Source organism: Rattus norvegicus, chromosome 2 (assembly GCF_036323735.1).
Source record: "Rattus norvegicus strain BN/NHsdMcwi chromosome 2, GRCr8, whole genome shotgun sequence".
NCBI classification, from domain to species: Eukaryota; Metazoa; Chordata; class Mammalia; order Rodentia; family Muridae; genus Rattus; species Rattus norvegicus.
In genome coordinates, this window is record NC_086020.1 from 45,380,600 (window position 1) to 45,397,022 (window position 16,423).

The 16,423-nt window shown below is 46.9% G+C and overlaps 1 long non-coding RNA gene across 1 annotated transcript in view; it reads left to right on the plus strand.

Moving 5' to 3' along the window:
• Window positions 1-332: 332 nt before the first annotated feature.
• The window catches only part of LOC102554307 (uncharacterized), a 47,024-nt gene continuing 30,933 nt past the window's right edge, over window positions 333-16,423 (plus strand). Inside the window, exon 1 of the long non-coding RNA XR_005500645.2 lies at window positions 333-634. This is a non-coding gene — a long non-coding RNA (uncharacterized LOC102554307). The remainder of the gene's footprint in view (window positions 635-16,423) is intronic.

Below are 16,423 nucleotides of genomic sequence, written 5' to 3' on the forward strand. Positions count from 1 at the left end.
CGAGGAGAACTAAGAGAAAGGGTGGAAGATGCCGAGGAGAAAGGCCGGGGGAAGAGCTCACAGCAAAGCCCATGCAGAGAGGCATTAAACAGGCTACCGGGTCAGTTAGGCTGTGACTCCAGTGCCTGTGACTGGAGAGTCCCAGGTGGACACGACAGATATGGAAAAGAATGGAAAAGACAGGAGGGAAAAATACCCTAATGAGTAAATAGACATGAAACATGGGACCTGGGATTCAGTTCAGGAGCTCAGCGGCAGAAAGAAACAAACAAAACAAAAACACCACAATAAACATGTAAAGGAAATAAGCAAGATAGCCGCTGAGAGGGGGAATCTAAAGCCCTGGACACACTGTTTTAAAGAGATAGCTGGAGAAGACCGCTTTCGCCGTTTGTCATGTCAGCGGAAGCGTGGAGGTAAGAAGGGCCTAGCCAGGTTAGAGGAGTGGATGAATCTCCCAGTAGAGGGAAGAGCAAAGATGCTGACACAACAATGCTTGGCACACTGGCGATGCTGGCAGACGGCGGGCGAGGGTGACGCGGGCACCGAGGCTGAGAAGATGGGGGCGCGCGCACGAGGTGTAACCAGAAGAGGTCAGAAGTGCAGGCGGCAGTGATGAGGTTGGCGCTTCGCGGTAAGAACAAGTCTATGTGCGTTTAACTGAGATAGAAAAGCCCGACTTACGGGGATGCGGGGCGGAGAGGCAGCCACTGAACTCACGCACCGGGCCAGTTGGTAGTCTTCAAAGACGCAGAGGACAGAGATGGCGGCTGCAGTTAGTACGCAGTCCGAAGGATGAAAAAAATCCCTTCGTGGAGGTTTGGTGGTAAAACAGCAAGGTAATAGATGTTCTTGGGGAACCCACCCCAGTCCCTGCTCCCCTCCAACACTTATGCTTCATGCTGATCATCATAAATCAACACTTGTCTACTTGGCTATAGCGGAAGACAGAAAGGAAAAAAAAAAGCTACTTCCGATTCCTACCGGACAGAAAGGGAAAAAAATGCTACTTCCGGTTCCTACCCAGTTTTCTGCCTGAATGAAGTCTCCAGACAAATAGAAAGCCAGCATTTCTGTCTTGTGAAAATCTAAGGGCAGAAGCCACTGAGAAGCTTGGGCCATTCCTGGTGTCACAGCTGGGCCTTGTGGCTCATAGCCAGTGGCAAAACCTAGGTTGAAATCCTGGGCCAGGGTAGCCAGCAAGGGAAAAGACCGCACCGTGCTGTGCTGTCCCGACTGTCGCTTCTCACAGTGTGCTTGGTGCATAGGTGTTGACAATCCCAGTGTGATTTTAATTGTACTAGACAGTGTTTCATAACACCTCCTGTCAACCGATATTTTGTAAAAGGCCATGAAATTTTAATAGTTGGCTGCTTGGAGAGAACACTCAGTTTTTAAATCCAAGCTGAAGGCTGAGTGAGAGCCCAGGTTATAATTACAGGGGTTGAGAAGTGCCGGAGAATTCTATACATGCCAACTGAAAAAATGCACTTACATGCCGAGCCTGCTGCAGAAATGCCGAATCAACCCTCTGCCCACTGCCTTCGCCTCTAATCTCCCAGGACAAGGGTAGGAGTTCGGTTTCTCGCTTCCACCACCTCCAGAGGAAGAATGACCCAAATCCACCCACCATGCCTATCCGGGAGGCTGGGACTTGGGTAGTGTGTTCTCTGAGTGGAAATCTAAGGAGAAACCCTGGGAAGCATACCCGAGGCCCAGCACCTGTGTACCCACACTGGGCTGGAGTTTGTTTCTCAAACTCCCTGACCATCTGTGTTCTGAACCAGACACACCAAGATCATCAATTACATGGCCTAAACCCAGAAGAGAGAGGGAAAACATCTCTGTGGTAGCCTAAGTGCTGCATCTCTCCATTTCTCCCCGACCCCACCCCAAAAGATCTCTGTGCCCTAATTCTTGGAGCCTGTGTGTTATGCAGATAAGGGGGCTTTGCACGTCACATTACGTTAAGGTGGTTGATGTGAGAATACCCTGGATTTGCAGAGATGTGATCCTAGTAAGGGGAAGAGTGAGAGGAGAGAAGCCAGTGTATATCGGAAGCAGATTGGAGAGATGCCTTTTGAAAATGGAGGCAGGATCTTTCCAGGGGGAAAGTTGGCATAAAACGAACCAGTACAGCTACTATGCCCAGATTTGTGTGGGCTCTTGGAATTCAAACTCGGGTTCTCAGGCTGGTATGCCAAGCACCTGTACCCACTAGGCCATTTCCCCAGACTCAAATCTGCGTTTCAAACAAGATCCTCAGGTGATGTTTAAATGCATCATAGAGTTTCCTCAGGACAACTTGAACCATTTCAGATTCCCGGGCTGAGGCAAATTGGTGTTAGAAGCTTTCTGCGCACTCTCGTGTGAAGCTGAGCTAGTAGGAACTAGTGGTTTAGGATAAAGGGGCTTCAGACCCATCACCAAGACAGCCTCCTCAGCACTGGACCGTTGCATGCCATGGGTGGGGCCGGGGAGGATGCATGCTTTGTAAGGGATCAAGGAACCCTAGTCACAGACGTAACCATTCAGCTTGTTGTGGTAGCTGCCTGTGAACCTGATCCCTTCCTCTGCTGTGATAGACCAATTGCTCCCTCTGCAGTTAGCCCCACCCAATACTTGCTCACCTCCCCACATGTCCACTTTGCCTCCCTTAAGCAGGAAAGCAACACACTGGTCCAAGAGCATTGACAGAGTGCTCTTGGGAAAACACCGTTCATCATTTTTCTTAACCACCTAAAATTCTGTACCTACCCAAGTGTAAGTGGCTTATTCTTGTGATCCCAGCACTCGGGAGGCTAGCCTGGGTTACATACTGAGATGCTGGCTTGGGGTCCTGACTGGTTTTGTGTGTCAACTTGACACAAACTGGAGTTATCACAGAGAAAGGAGCCTCCCTTGAGGAAATGCCTCCATGAGATCCAGCTGTAAGGCATTTTCTCAATTAGTGATCGAGGGGAGAGGACCCAGCCCATGGTGGGTGGTGCCATCCCCTGGCTGGTAGTCTTTGGTTTTATAAGAAAGCAAACTGAGCAAGCCAGGGGAAGCAAGCCAGTAAGTAACATCCCTCCATGGCCTCTGCATCAGCTCCTGCTTCCTGACCTGCTTGAGTTCCAGTCCTGACTTCCTTTGGTGATGAACAGCAATGTGGAAGTGTAAGCTGAATAAACCCTTTCCTCCCCAACCTGCTTCTTGGTCATGATGTTTGTGCAGGAATAGAAGCCCTGACTATGACACTTAGTTACCCTTCTATTGTAGTGAAGAAACACTGAGAGGCAACTCTTCTAAAAGGAAGTGTTTAATTGGATGCTTGCTTACAGTTTCAGAGGGTGATCCATTACTGTCAAAGCAGGAAAGAGACAGGCATGGTACTAGAGCAGTTAGCTGAGAACTTTCCACTCCGACCTACATTGAATGGCAGGCAGAGAAAGAAACACTAGGCCTGGCATGGGCTTTTGAAACTTCAAATCCCACCCCCAGCAACACACTTCTTCTAACAAGGACACACCTCCCAATTCTTCCAAAAACAGCCCATCACTTAGAATAGGACGAAGCACACAAATATATAATATAAGCCTATAAGGATCATTCTTACTCAAACCACCACACATACTGTCACAAAAGCCACAGCAGCAACAACAAATCTATTTCGCTATTTTCCACAGTGTGTTTTAATTATGTCACCATCGTTCTTAGATTAAGTAGGTCCTGAGAATGGGTTTTGTAGTAACAGAACAATCTATCGGTGGAGCTGAGCCCGAAAGCAGCTAGCGTTTGGGCCACACAGGAGCAGGTCTACCCCACCCATCTCTGCTACCTGGTACCCAGGCCTCGTTACTTGAACCTGGTGGACCCCCAGGCATCAGAATACCAGTGCGTCCCACCGCACTGTTTTCTATAGACCTCCTTACACCAGGCTTTATTTTGTTATTTTTAAAATAGAATCAATAAAAATGTAACAAAAACAAAAATGAAATATATCAGGTTTATTATTTTATTTTTAACACACATCCTGGAATCAGTGCCTCCATCCAAAGTTTCAAGCATAATGGGGAACAAGATGTTCCAAATGATATTTGTCCCAAACCCAGACTATTCTTATCCAGCGTTCTACCAGCTCACCAGTTCATTACATTTTATAGGGTTTTGATCGTTTGTTTGTTTGTTGTGATGGTTATTGTGCTGGGCCCTGGTTCTGCCGCTAACTACCAGGCTTAACAGCTGAAGTGACCTCCTCAGACTATTTCTACACTTAGTGGTTGTGCTAATTCCAAAGGCCAGTGTGAAGACTGGCAAAGGCTGTGCACTTCAGTAAATGGCGGGTAGGGTTAGTTATAGCAGTCTTTGTTGTTAGCTCCCTATCGCTGTAACACATACCTGGGATGAATCAGCCTAATGCTTTGGAAGTTTGCCTCATGATTTCAGAGGTTTTGGTTAATGATTGTTAGGCCCCATTGCTTAAGAGCTACTGAAATACTGCTCACATTGGAGCATGTGGTAGAGAAGGTTAGTCATCTCAGGGTAACTAGATTTTGAAGAGTGAGGTGGAAGGAGGTGGTGGTTCCAATACCTACCCTCAGTAACCAGACTTCCTCTCAGTAGACTGCATCTCTTAAAGGTTCCATCAATTCCAATGGCACTGCAGACTGGCAAACAAGCGTTTAACACAGGCTGTAGATTCAAGCTGGAGTGATCTCTTTGTCTGGGAGTGAGATCCAGTCAGGTGAATCAAAGGAAAAGACTCCATCCCTGAAGTATCTTTAGAGGTGGTTGACCAGAAGACGTATCCTCTCATCTCATAATAATACTTTATAGGTTGAGTATAAGGTCCAGAAAATTTATCTGCGACTTGGGAATAAATGAGAGAGAACTCCAGGGGCCTTGAACAGTAGGTTGACTTTATAATGTTGGAGCATTTTTTTTATGACACTAGAGAGTACAGACTCTAGCTCACACCTTTCAACTTAATTTCTGCTCAGTAGAGAAGCCAGCCCCCAAAGTTATCTTAGTCATGGCTCTCCTAAACACCAACCAACTTCGTATCTGACCTAGCAATCTTACCCTTGTCTTAACACTGCCCAGTCTCCAGTGCTCTCTGGTACTAACTGGATAAAATATTCATATGCACATTTTGATGCATGAAAAGCAATTTACTGTCCAGAATTTGAAGCTTGGGAAATGTCATTCCTAGGGATGTCCGATCTGGTTTCCTTGTGATAGTTGTGTTTTCTTTTGAAGCTTGCACAGGAAGAAAGGGAGATACACCCCCACACAGACAGGATCGCTTGTACTCTCACTGCCCATTACGATTTTACCTTCACTTTCTTCTTTGACCTAAAGGAGTTTATTCATGTTGTAACAATACAGTTCTTGCGTATGTAACGAGACAATGTTAATTCATCTGCCTCTCTGAGTGGTGAGCTGTTTCTCACTAAGCAAGTGACGATCGCGCCTACATCTTTGTATCCCTAGCATATAGAATAGGATTTGATGCTCGGGGACAAATGGATGTCTTTCTGAAATGAGTAGGGCTGTCTGGGTTTTTGCTCATCTAAATGTGGTCATGGGCCATAAACACTCAGATCAGCTGAGTGGTCAGAGTGCAGAGTCTTGGCCCAGCCCAAACCTTCACTAGATGGGAACCAGGTGACCCTGATCTCTGGCCCATGATCCATGGTCAGTTGGGAGCAGGGGCTCTGTTCTTTGTGACACATGAGATTTAGACAAAGAAAGTTGGAGCCATTGCCTCCAGTGTTACATTTTAGCTCTATGTTCAAAGCTGAGAGTGATGTGTCTGGAGTATTGTTTCTAGACCAAAGAGGGCCACTAGCTTGTGCTTCTGGGGTAGAATTCCCATAGTGCAGATAAAACCTTTGAATCTGGAGGGGACGTACTCATTACTTCTCCATAACTTTCATAAAATACCTGTAGGGGATGAATTCAGGGTAGAAGGATTTATTTTGGCTCATGGCTTGAGAGGGGAGAGACCATCATGGTGAGGTATGCATTGGGGTTGAGCACCCACAACTGTGGCAGAGGAAGCACCCCCTACACACACACACACACACACACACACACACACACACACACACACACACATCCGTGGTAGAGGGAATTTTTACAATCTGAGGGCAGACTGTAAGTTTGCCAATTGGCATGAGGTGGCTGGTTATGTGATGTAGGCAGTCAGGAAGTGGAAGGAAGTCTAGCCAAAAACACAACCCACCTCTAAGGTCCCCAAGACCTGCCTCCCTATAACCCACTTCCTGCAGCTAAGTTCTAGCTCATACAGATTCCACAGAGCTCGAGGCCAGCCAGAAAGCATTAGTTCCAATGTAAGAGCACGTGAGGTCACTTTGCACTCAAACCATAACAGGGGCACAGAGCTGCTCACTTGGTTTTGAAGGGGGTGGGGGTAGTGAATTCTTTTCCTCTAACTTTTCAGCAAAAAGCCCCTCTGCCCATGTGGGATCCGGTGTCTGCCCACAAGGGGAGGCTGAGTCAATTTCTATTGGCTCTTGAGCCCAGACCAGCAAAAACCAAGGTGATCCCTGAGTGAAATCGTGATAGTTTAATCATAAAATTTAAATCTCTATTTGTCACATCTGGAGCTTAAGTTGTCAGGGATGTTTGTCGGGTGTCCCTTATGAGAGACAAAGGAAAAGAAAGACAAGCAGAGACTTCTGGTCATGATACCTGTGACCATACACATGTGAATCCTGAATTATGGGAGAAGGGTCTTCTAAATATTTGCAAAGGGATTAAGCCTCGTGACTAGAACGTAATGATTTTTTTTTTCCATCTGTGCTGTGCTTCAGTCCTCCCCAATAAATACCCAAGGCTAATGATAAAGAATGAAAGCTTCGCTTATTTCCCTGACAAAGAGATCAAACAATTCAGGGACAGTAAAAACCAGTAGAGTGGAGTCTCCAGTTAGAGGAAGCCAATCTGATTGGGGTCTGCAAACCCAGATGCTGCAGCCAAGCAAATTTGAGAAGGCGGTCAGCCATATGCTTGTTGGGAGTGGTTAGGTCTAAGGGAACTGGGAAGCCAGGTTTAGAAAGTCATTTGCATTCTTGTTTATATACAATCTGAGGGCAGACTATAAGTTTACCAATTTACATTTCAGAAATCCAAGACTCAGAGATTTTTTTGCCCAAGACTACGATTCTCACTTACCCGTGATAGAAAATCACCCCAACTATGGCCTTTCTTCCTACTGTTTGCCTGTGCGAGGGTCGTTTGGGTTGTATCTACGTACACAGCATTGTGGATCTGTGTGTGTTTGTGTGCCGACCAGTGTGACGCAAACAGGTCGGTTCTTGTAATCAGCGAATTAGGAATTATCTAGTTGTCGACCATTTTAAACTGCACAGTTGGTGCTGTGAGAAAGTTTTTAAAGATTCAAACTAAGACAGGTTATCTCCTCTACTCATCTGGCACAATGTTTGTGAGGCTATAAATAACAGCCTTTGCAGTTCTTGAATGTTTTCGAAGCGGCACTAAAGGCCTGTTTGTCTTAAAAGAGAGATTGTCTAGTTTAAAAGTTAATTGGTCAATCACCTAGAAGACGGTGTTCTTCAGAGGAGGTGACAGGGTCTGAGCCTGTCATCCTGGACAGTTGTTCTTCCCTAGCTGAACCCAGCATCACTATCAGACTTCCTTCCGGACTGACATTTAGCAGAATGGCCCCATCTATGTCGAGCTCTGGCTCAGTGTGGCTAGATGCCCTTCCTTGCCAGCGTTCTTCACACCATGCAGATTAGTAGTGGATGAGAAAGGTTAGAAAGAGACAAGCAACCCAGGCAGCTAGAGTCCGGGAGTCTGCGTGCCCCAGCAGTCACTCAGTCTGTGAACACAGGTTTCTGTCTCACTCTGTTCTCTATTGGCACAGGATGGTTTTATGACTTCCCGCAGGCCAGGTACTTCCCATGTGCTTTTTAACTTAATCCTCCCTGTGAATATGTGGCTGAGTAATGGGCGCACCCATTTAGCCTGTGAAGTAACTGAAGTCTAGAGACGTTAAGTCCCTGTGGTTAGGATTGGAACCCAGACCTACCTGCCTTCATAGCCTGGGCTTTCAGGGTGACTTACACTTCCTGCTCTCAGCCACTGTCCCGAGGCAAACGTGATTCGCTCGGCCTTTCCTGCTTTCGTTTGTATCTTCTGTCAATGGACAAAGCAGCAGTCTTTGGCCAAGGTTATGGGCTCCAAATGGGGAAGATGAAGATAGCCCCACCCACATCCTTGGGGTTTTCCCCCTAGTTTATAGGTGGACGGACTGCAAATTGGATAAGCCCTTTATCAAGTTTTAAATGTTTAAGGACAGTTGAAGCTTTAGGAGCTCTGCCAGTGAGGCAGTAGGAACAGTTGTTTGATAATAGTGCCTGGAAAATAACGCTTCTCAATAGGCAAATCCCACTGCCCTATGGCCTCAGTCATACATTCACAGCTGTGTTCCCACAGGCTGGGATCAAAGGGCCAGCTCTCCAGTCAGGAGGCTGCAGACTTCTAACAAGAACTAACTACAGGACCTGACTTTGAGGGTCTTCTGGCCCTTGAATCTATGCCCCATGGCAATCCCCTTCCTGCTTCTCTCCCACCCCCATCCATCCTCACACACGTCAGGATCTCCAGGTAGTCTGTGGTAACTCTCAGCACTCCTTCTAAGTCCACTGACTCCAACTGTAAAGGAAACCCTGGAGCTAAGGCTGCCATATCACACTTGAACCTATGAAACATCATCCCCTTCAGGCTGATTCTAAAGAGAAAAGTCCAAGACCCAGACTCACTGTCCTGTTTTATGAATTGTTTTTAATGCACAACAGTTTCGGATCACGTTTGCTTCCTCTTAGCTGTGTCTTTGAATTAAGAGAAAATTTCAAATGGTGAATTGAAACTTGCCACTGTGTGGATGGAATTCAAAGGTATTGTTCTAGGTGCAGAGTTTGCAGATTGGTTCTAAGCTTGTTTGGGGGACCCTAGGAGAATCAACAGTAACCTAAGTGGATTGAGAATATCCAGGGTGTCTTAAAATGGATATGTCACATTTCCTGTCCAGTGCACACTTAATTATTTTAAAAGGAGCTAGAAGAGATGATGTCCTTGCCTGCCTCTGTTCTACTGGGAACGGGAGTCATTCACAGAAGGGCAGGGAGGAGGGCTGGCTCAGTGTTAGCTTGGTAGCATAGATTAGAAGAAACAGTGCATGGTATTTTAGGCACAGATTCCCAAGCTAAAAACCTGCTTGGAACCATAGCTTGGAACCATAGCTCGCTACTTGTGTGACCTTGGAGAGCCATTTTCAGGACTCTGTGTCTGTACGTCTCCATTTGGAATGTCCACGCTGCTGTGGGCTGGCACGCTGCCTCTGCTTAGTGACCGCTATTCTTAAGAATGAAACCTATGTAGCAATTCTCAGAGTTTAGGAGGGAGGCAGAGGGCTGTGAATCTGGCAGAAGGGTACGACCTTCTCAAGGCACATCTATATTGATCCTTTAGAACCATCATCATGTGTCTACAGAAATTCAGAATGCTTCTTTTTTCTCTCACCTTGCCTCTGGGAGCAATGTGGTGGGCTGGCTCCGGGCCACATATGATGGTGAAATCAAAGGTGAAGGGAATTTCCTTTCAGTGGCAATCCACGATCGTATGCCAGAAAATGAAATGTGCTCACACTCCCTAATGAGCACCCACAGACTCTCACGATGAGGCCCATGACCAGTGACTGTGTTAACACTGAGCCTGATGTTTAAGGGCAGAAAGCACTATTTATCCTGTTGGTGTCCTTGGGAAGTCAGTTATCAACACATAAACCCTCACGTAAGCGCTTGACTCGGGGGCTCTAAGAAGCTCAGGGTTTGTCCCAGTACACAAGAAAGCCCTTCAGGTGCCAGCCAGGAGCAGCCTGGGCCGTGGAACATGACCTTGCCTCATCTCATAGTTGGCAGGACTCCCCATGGTGAGGGCAATCGTGGTTACCAAAACCAGTGGGTAAGGTGTTGAAACTCAGTGTCATGAGTTTCCAAAACCCCAAACAGTTGTCAACCATGAGTGACAGCACCACAACAACACAGCTGACTCATTTCCCACCCACACATGCCAGGGCTGCCATGTTGCTACAGAACTCTCTGGCAGAGGAGCTGTGACCAATGCTTTACCTAGGGCATCCGAGGCAGGGGAATACCACCCACCCCACCCCGCCCAGTGTGTGTGTGTGTGTGTGTGTGTGTGTGTGTGTGTGTGTGTGCCAGTGTGTGTATGTATGTGTGTGTGTGTGCCAGTGTGTTTGTTTGCCAATGTGTGTGTGTGTTTGCGTGTATGTGTGTGTGTGTGTGTGTGTGTGTCTGTGTGTGTGTCTGTGTCTGTGTTTGTGATTGGATATTACTCTTTGAGCTTAATAAACTGAAGTGTGCAGACATTTCCTCCAATGAAGGCAATGTGGCCACAGCACACACAGAGACAGAGGGATGAAAACTAAAAATTTCTTTATTGCTTTTACTACCGTATCTCCTCAAAGGCTAGTGATACATGAACTGCTGGCTGGAAGACAGTAATGGACACACAATGAACTCTGATTTTGTCACTCCCGTATCAGAAATGTATTGATTCAGGTGATAGTTAAAGGCTTATTGTGGTTATGGGTTAAAACTGTGGGTTTATGTCCCTTTGTTGATAAATTGGAAGACAGAACGACAGAAATAGAAATGGGGGTTATGTGATAAGATGGCTTCTTAGGTTAACAGTAACTAAATCAAAATTATGTCTGAGTCGGTGAGAGTGCTTGCTGCTTCTAAGATGAGAAGATGAGAGGTGAGAGTTTAGATCCCTAAACCCATATTGGGTAGCTCACTACTGTCTGGACCTCCAGGGCATCCTATGCTCTCATCTGGTCTCTGGGGATATCCAAATGCATACACACACACACACACACACACACACACACACACACACACACACACACAGAGAGAGAGAGACAGACAGACAGACAGACAGACAGACAGATGTAGAGAGACAGACAGAGAGTAAAATATACACTTAAAAGATGTCAAAAGGATTGCATCAGGCACAGTTCCATGGAGATCAACAGCAGACTGGGCAGGGGACAGGGTGGGGGTAGCTGTATCAAGACCAGCTGGTAAGTGGGAATAGAATCATGGACACTTCAAGGGCTCCCCTGGGCAGGCACCAGTAATACAGCAGTCTCTGGGTTGGCATAACAGGTCTTCCCTTGGAGGGAAGTGAGGGCAAGAATGCAGGCTGATGACTGTGTGTGTAATCTGAGCAAGTTCAATGCAGTTAACTGTGGGGTAAAGCTGCAGGCTTTAAGGGAGCTCATGCCAGGGTTTGTTTTGTTTTTGTTTTCTTTTAACTATGTTGAGCTTAACCCTTTCGAGAGTCACACAGTAAACACCACATTCCAGAAAGAGTTGAGACTTCCAAGGCTCTGAAAATTCTAAGCATAAGAAAGTCACTCAAACCCACATGTTGGAGGAGGACATGCTGCATTTAGATGAGGTAAGCAACTGGATAGATCCACAGTAGGTGAAACTTATGGGGGTTATTGAAAGGATGGATAACAGAAAGGACTTACGAAGCTGGAAAGCTGTGTTGGGACTGGCTATACTCTGTAGGCAAGAGAAAGAAATAAAAGAAAGCCAGTCTCCAGTTGGATGTCAGCCAAGTGTTTGGAGAAGGGGTGGGGTCAGGAGTTGGCTGGACTCTGAGGGAGAAGCAGGGTTGGAAGGTCAGGAGACCCCTTCTGGTACCAGGAGGAGATCTTTGAAAGACACAGATAACAGACCACCTTCTTTAAAAACTTAAAACTTCCCCATCGCTTTAGGGGTGAAGTAGACGCTCCTGGCAGGCCCCATGATGCCTCGAATCACAGCTCTTGCTGTCTTCTCAGCCCTCCATTCCTGAGCCTCCAGATCGCTCAGCCACCTGTGGTGGTTTTCCTTGCTAAACTTCTTTCTCAAGCCTGGCCAACATCCACAAGCTTCCAGGTCCACATCCAGTGTCCTCCCAGGTGGGAGGGCTTCCCATTGTCACCTTGGTGGGCTTCCGTCCTGGCTTGCTAAACAACTCTTCAAAGGTACCTTTACAAAACTGTAGCTCCTTTCTTTGTTCCTGTGACTATCAGGGGTCCTGATAGATCGACCTCATCTTTGAATCCTAAAGATCCTGTCTTTGGTACTTGGCATGTGAAGGATGCTCCCTAGTTAGAACCATTTTCCCTAACTTTTTTTTTTTTTTGAGACAGCAAGAAAAAGCACAACTAATCACTTTACCCATGTTTCTCCTTAGCTTGAAACTTCATCTTGTTTATATTGTTTATACATAGCTGGATATGAAGAATGAGCTTCTATGCCCAACATCCGTCTGAAGCCTACAGTGCTGTAGTCCAGTGATGCAGTGCGCAGTGAGGGCGCGGATCTGGAGGTGAGCCCTGAGCAGGCTCCGGAAACAAGCTTGGGCCATACGGATGGTAGTTCTGCTATCTTGGAAACAGAAACCTGGCCTAGAATTGAGGCTTGTGGCGAAAAAGCCCCTTTGGCCTTATGGTCTTCTTGATTTGTGGTTGGTGTCTGACCAGAGAAAGGACAGAATCAACCACTCTAAAGCTCAGCTTGCTGGGTTTCAAAGGCAGCACAGTTCACCCGTTCTAGGAAGACATCAAAATTCTTAGGGTCAGAGCTGGTTGAGTGGCCAGAGAGAAGATGCAGGGAGAGTGGGTAAAGGAGAAAGAGTGAGGGGCAGGAGGCTCATTGGTGACAAGAGTAGCTTTGTCTTGTTGGCTCAGAAAGAGGAGCTTGTGTGGGTATGAATCCAGTGTTACCCCAGATAGGACGTTTGGAAAAGTGCTCAATGGAAGGAAATACAGCACGTGTAGAGCCTAGGTCACTGGTCAAGATTGGAGGCAAGGATTTAACAGTCTTTAGCTTACATGTGATACCTAAAGCCAAGACTGTGGCCAGATGTACAAGGGGAGGGGAGAGTACAATGGGGAAGCAGTTCAGTAGTTGACTGGGAGCTATGGAGACATCCTGGAGATGAGTTTCTTAACAGATACATGAAATCTAGAAGTTACTGGAGCAGACAAGCAATTTCAGAGAGAGGGAGGGAGGGAAAGAGGGAGGGGGAGAGAGAGAGAGAGAGAGAGAGAGAGAGAGAGAGAGAGAGAGAGACTGACTCTGTCAACCCCCTAGTCAAACATGGGACAGGCTGCAGAGGGTGCAATGTCTTAGGAAAAGCAGTTTCAGTGGAGTGGTGGTGGCCAAGGAAGTGCAAGGGAGGTAAAGGAGAGATGGTGTTACCTTAGCTCCTCAAGAATTTTAGGTGGGAAGGAAAGAGCAAGCAGGTGGGTGATGAAGCTGATGCAGAACTTGTGGATGGGGATCATGACTCTGGGTTCATCCTCTAAAATGAAAGCCAAGCCGAAAGCATCTATGCCTGGTGATGGAAAGAGATTAATGCCCAGGAAGGGCCAAAGATGCAGGAAGTGGAAGCTCAGGGACAAGGTTCCTGGTACAGATGGGCTCCCTGCATAACTGAGAGAGAATCTGGGGCAGGAAACCCATGTGGCCATGCCCTCAGAGTCAGACCAGAGGAAAGACAGGAAGGAAAACTCTGAGGAGTAGGGGGCTTTTGGCTACAGTCAGCCAGGGTGAGCTTCAGCCAAGTTCTCTCTCAGGAGGCTCTTAAGACGGGCAGCCCTTCAGGGTTACCCCAGGTTGGAGTAGGGCCAGGCCTTTACACTCCCACATTACTAACCAGAGTGAGCTGCCTCAGGAAGGAAGTGGGGCATAGGGCAAGGTGACTCTGTCTGGTCAGGCACTTCCTGAAGGTGGGTGGCCAATGGAAAGTCAGAAGCAAAGCTATAGCTGAGGATGCAGCCCTTTCCATGCCAAGGAGGAATCTGGGCGTTTCCATCTGTATCAGGTCAGTTCCAACACGTGAGGCCGAGTCAGTAGGAGATAAACATGACATGTATTGCACAAGACGGCTTCACATGGTTGAGGTGAGGCTAGAAGGTAAGCCTGATACCTTCGGGTTGGGCAGGCTGTCAGTAGAGACAGGTAGAGCTCCTGGGTACAGCTGCTGTCCACAGTGAGAATTTCTTCTTCATCAGGGAGGCCTTGCTTCTGCCTACAAGGCCTTTTAAGTTGGTTGACGTGAGTCTTCCAGATCTGGAACAGTGTCCCTTGTCAGCCCATCTGCCCTCAGGTATCAGGGCCCAAGGTTTGCTCTATTTTCCTTTCAGAAGTAGAGAACACATCCAGTGGATCTTATCTTCGATCTCCTTTCTGTGCAAACACCATGCCTCCTTCTAGCCCTTCACCCCAGCTTCCTTCCCTGCAGGTTCTATCCACCTTTCTCTCTCCCCATCACCTGCCTCAACTGATCAGAAGAAACAGGGACCTTATTCACTCCACTAGAACTGTGGTCCCTGCAATTCTAGCCCATGTCCTCTTTCCTCACACTCAATGGCAGCCGTACAGGTCAGAGAGAAGGCACTGCTTGCAAATCAACTTCCATAAAGATCACAGCTGACAGACTTGCAGGGAGACCTTGGCTCTGAGTGTGACCTCATGAGGAATGATGCAATATCCAACGTCATGGCTATCTGAGGTTCATGCAATGAGGGCCCTGCTGAATTTCTGTCTCAGACTTTGTGCTTCACAAATTCAATATTTGTCACATCTGATCTTCTGCAACCTGGGATTCAGGGCATAGAGGCTCGCTGTCTAACAAGCTTTGTGTTTTTTGCTTAGTCAAAGGTTAGGAAGTCCATCCTTTTACTATTTTTGGACAGAAAATAGGCCTCTGGCATTTCTTGAGAGTGGATGAGTATCCCACCCCACAACCTTTGCCGTAATTAAAAGGGCAAGGAAGTCGTCTGGAATGACTCTGTTGCTCGGGCAGTCTTCCAAGCTCAAAGGTAGAACTGCTGAGATGCCAAGCTGAAATGTCACCGTCTTTCTAAGCCGTATGAGTGAACGCTCTTCATGTAACAGCATGTTGGTATCATCCGTGCCTTTGCCAACATGAGCTGATCTTGACAGTTTCATCACAAGAGCCCCCTTCTCCCTCCCCGTCATTCATCTCTAGACTTTCTCCTTCTCGGAGAACCAACCCCAAAGTCTACAGAAGCAAGATCATGCAAAAATAGTTCTCAAGGATTAGGGATCAGGGTTTGGGAGGCAAAGAATGAAACCTAATTTTAGTCATCTCTGGCTTGTTTTTGGTCTTAAAACAATGTCTCCCTGGGTGGTAGAGCAGTTAAATTTTCTCCCTACTTTGGACTTTCCTGTAGTCATTTATTAACAGCTAAATTAGAACAGGGCTAATCCGAATGAAGGCAGTATGATGGGACAAGTTAAGAATTCAGACGCTGTGTAGACAGACAAAAGACACAACAGCCAGCATGCTTTGGATCACTTCCCTTTCCACACAGCTGATCTTGTCTGCGAATACTTTTTACTGAGAGTAATTATGATTTTTATTTCTAATAAGATATAAGATCAACTACCTCATTTTTCTGTCTGTTTCCTACCTCCCTCTTTCCTCATCTCTCCACCAGGAATAAGTAAGAGACAACATAACTTGGAGCTCTAGACAGCCTATTCCCCGTCTGACCTGTCAATCCAGCTATGAGTGGACTTGCCCTTATGTCTGTGTCAAGAGTATCGGCATACCTAGGTGATTCCCAAATGCAGCTTATCTCATGGGAGAGATATAAGTGGACAGAGCCTCCAATTCACCAGCCCTAGTTGCTAGAGGTGGTCTCAGATGATCATTTTAATTGGAGGACCAACATTTCTAAGACACTTCCAGGCTAGAGATTACTTCTGAGTACATTAGATGCTACTGGAGCCAAAAAGCATGTGTGTCAGAAAGTCTGGCCCTACCTAGAGGAGCTTTAGCAAGCATTTAATTACACCCCTTGCCTAGTGTACTCTGCCGCAGAATCTAGGCCACGGAATGGGCTCAGCATGGAAGTGGAGGAATCCCTAGGTAGGTGTTATGGTTTGAATATGAAGCGTCCCCACAGTCTCGTGAGTTTGGTTACTGAGTCCCCCAACTCCTGGTACTGTTTTGAGAGTTTACAGAATCTTTGAGGCAGGAGGAGGCATGGCTTTCAGATGTGAGTGGCTGCTGGGAGCTGTTTGGGAGGGCTGTTTCCAGCCTGAGCTGGCACCGTGTAACAAGCACTGGGGCCCCCTGCCCTGACATAAACCAGGCAAGCCCTCTGCCATGATGGACTGCAGCCCCTGAACCATGAACCCAAATAAACCTTTCTCCCTTAAATTGTGTCTGCCGGGTCTTCAGTGAAGAAAAAGTAATTAACAGAGTAGGAAATACAGTCTTCCTGAGATAGTAAATTTGTCAGACATGTTAAAAAACATTTTTTTGGAAG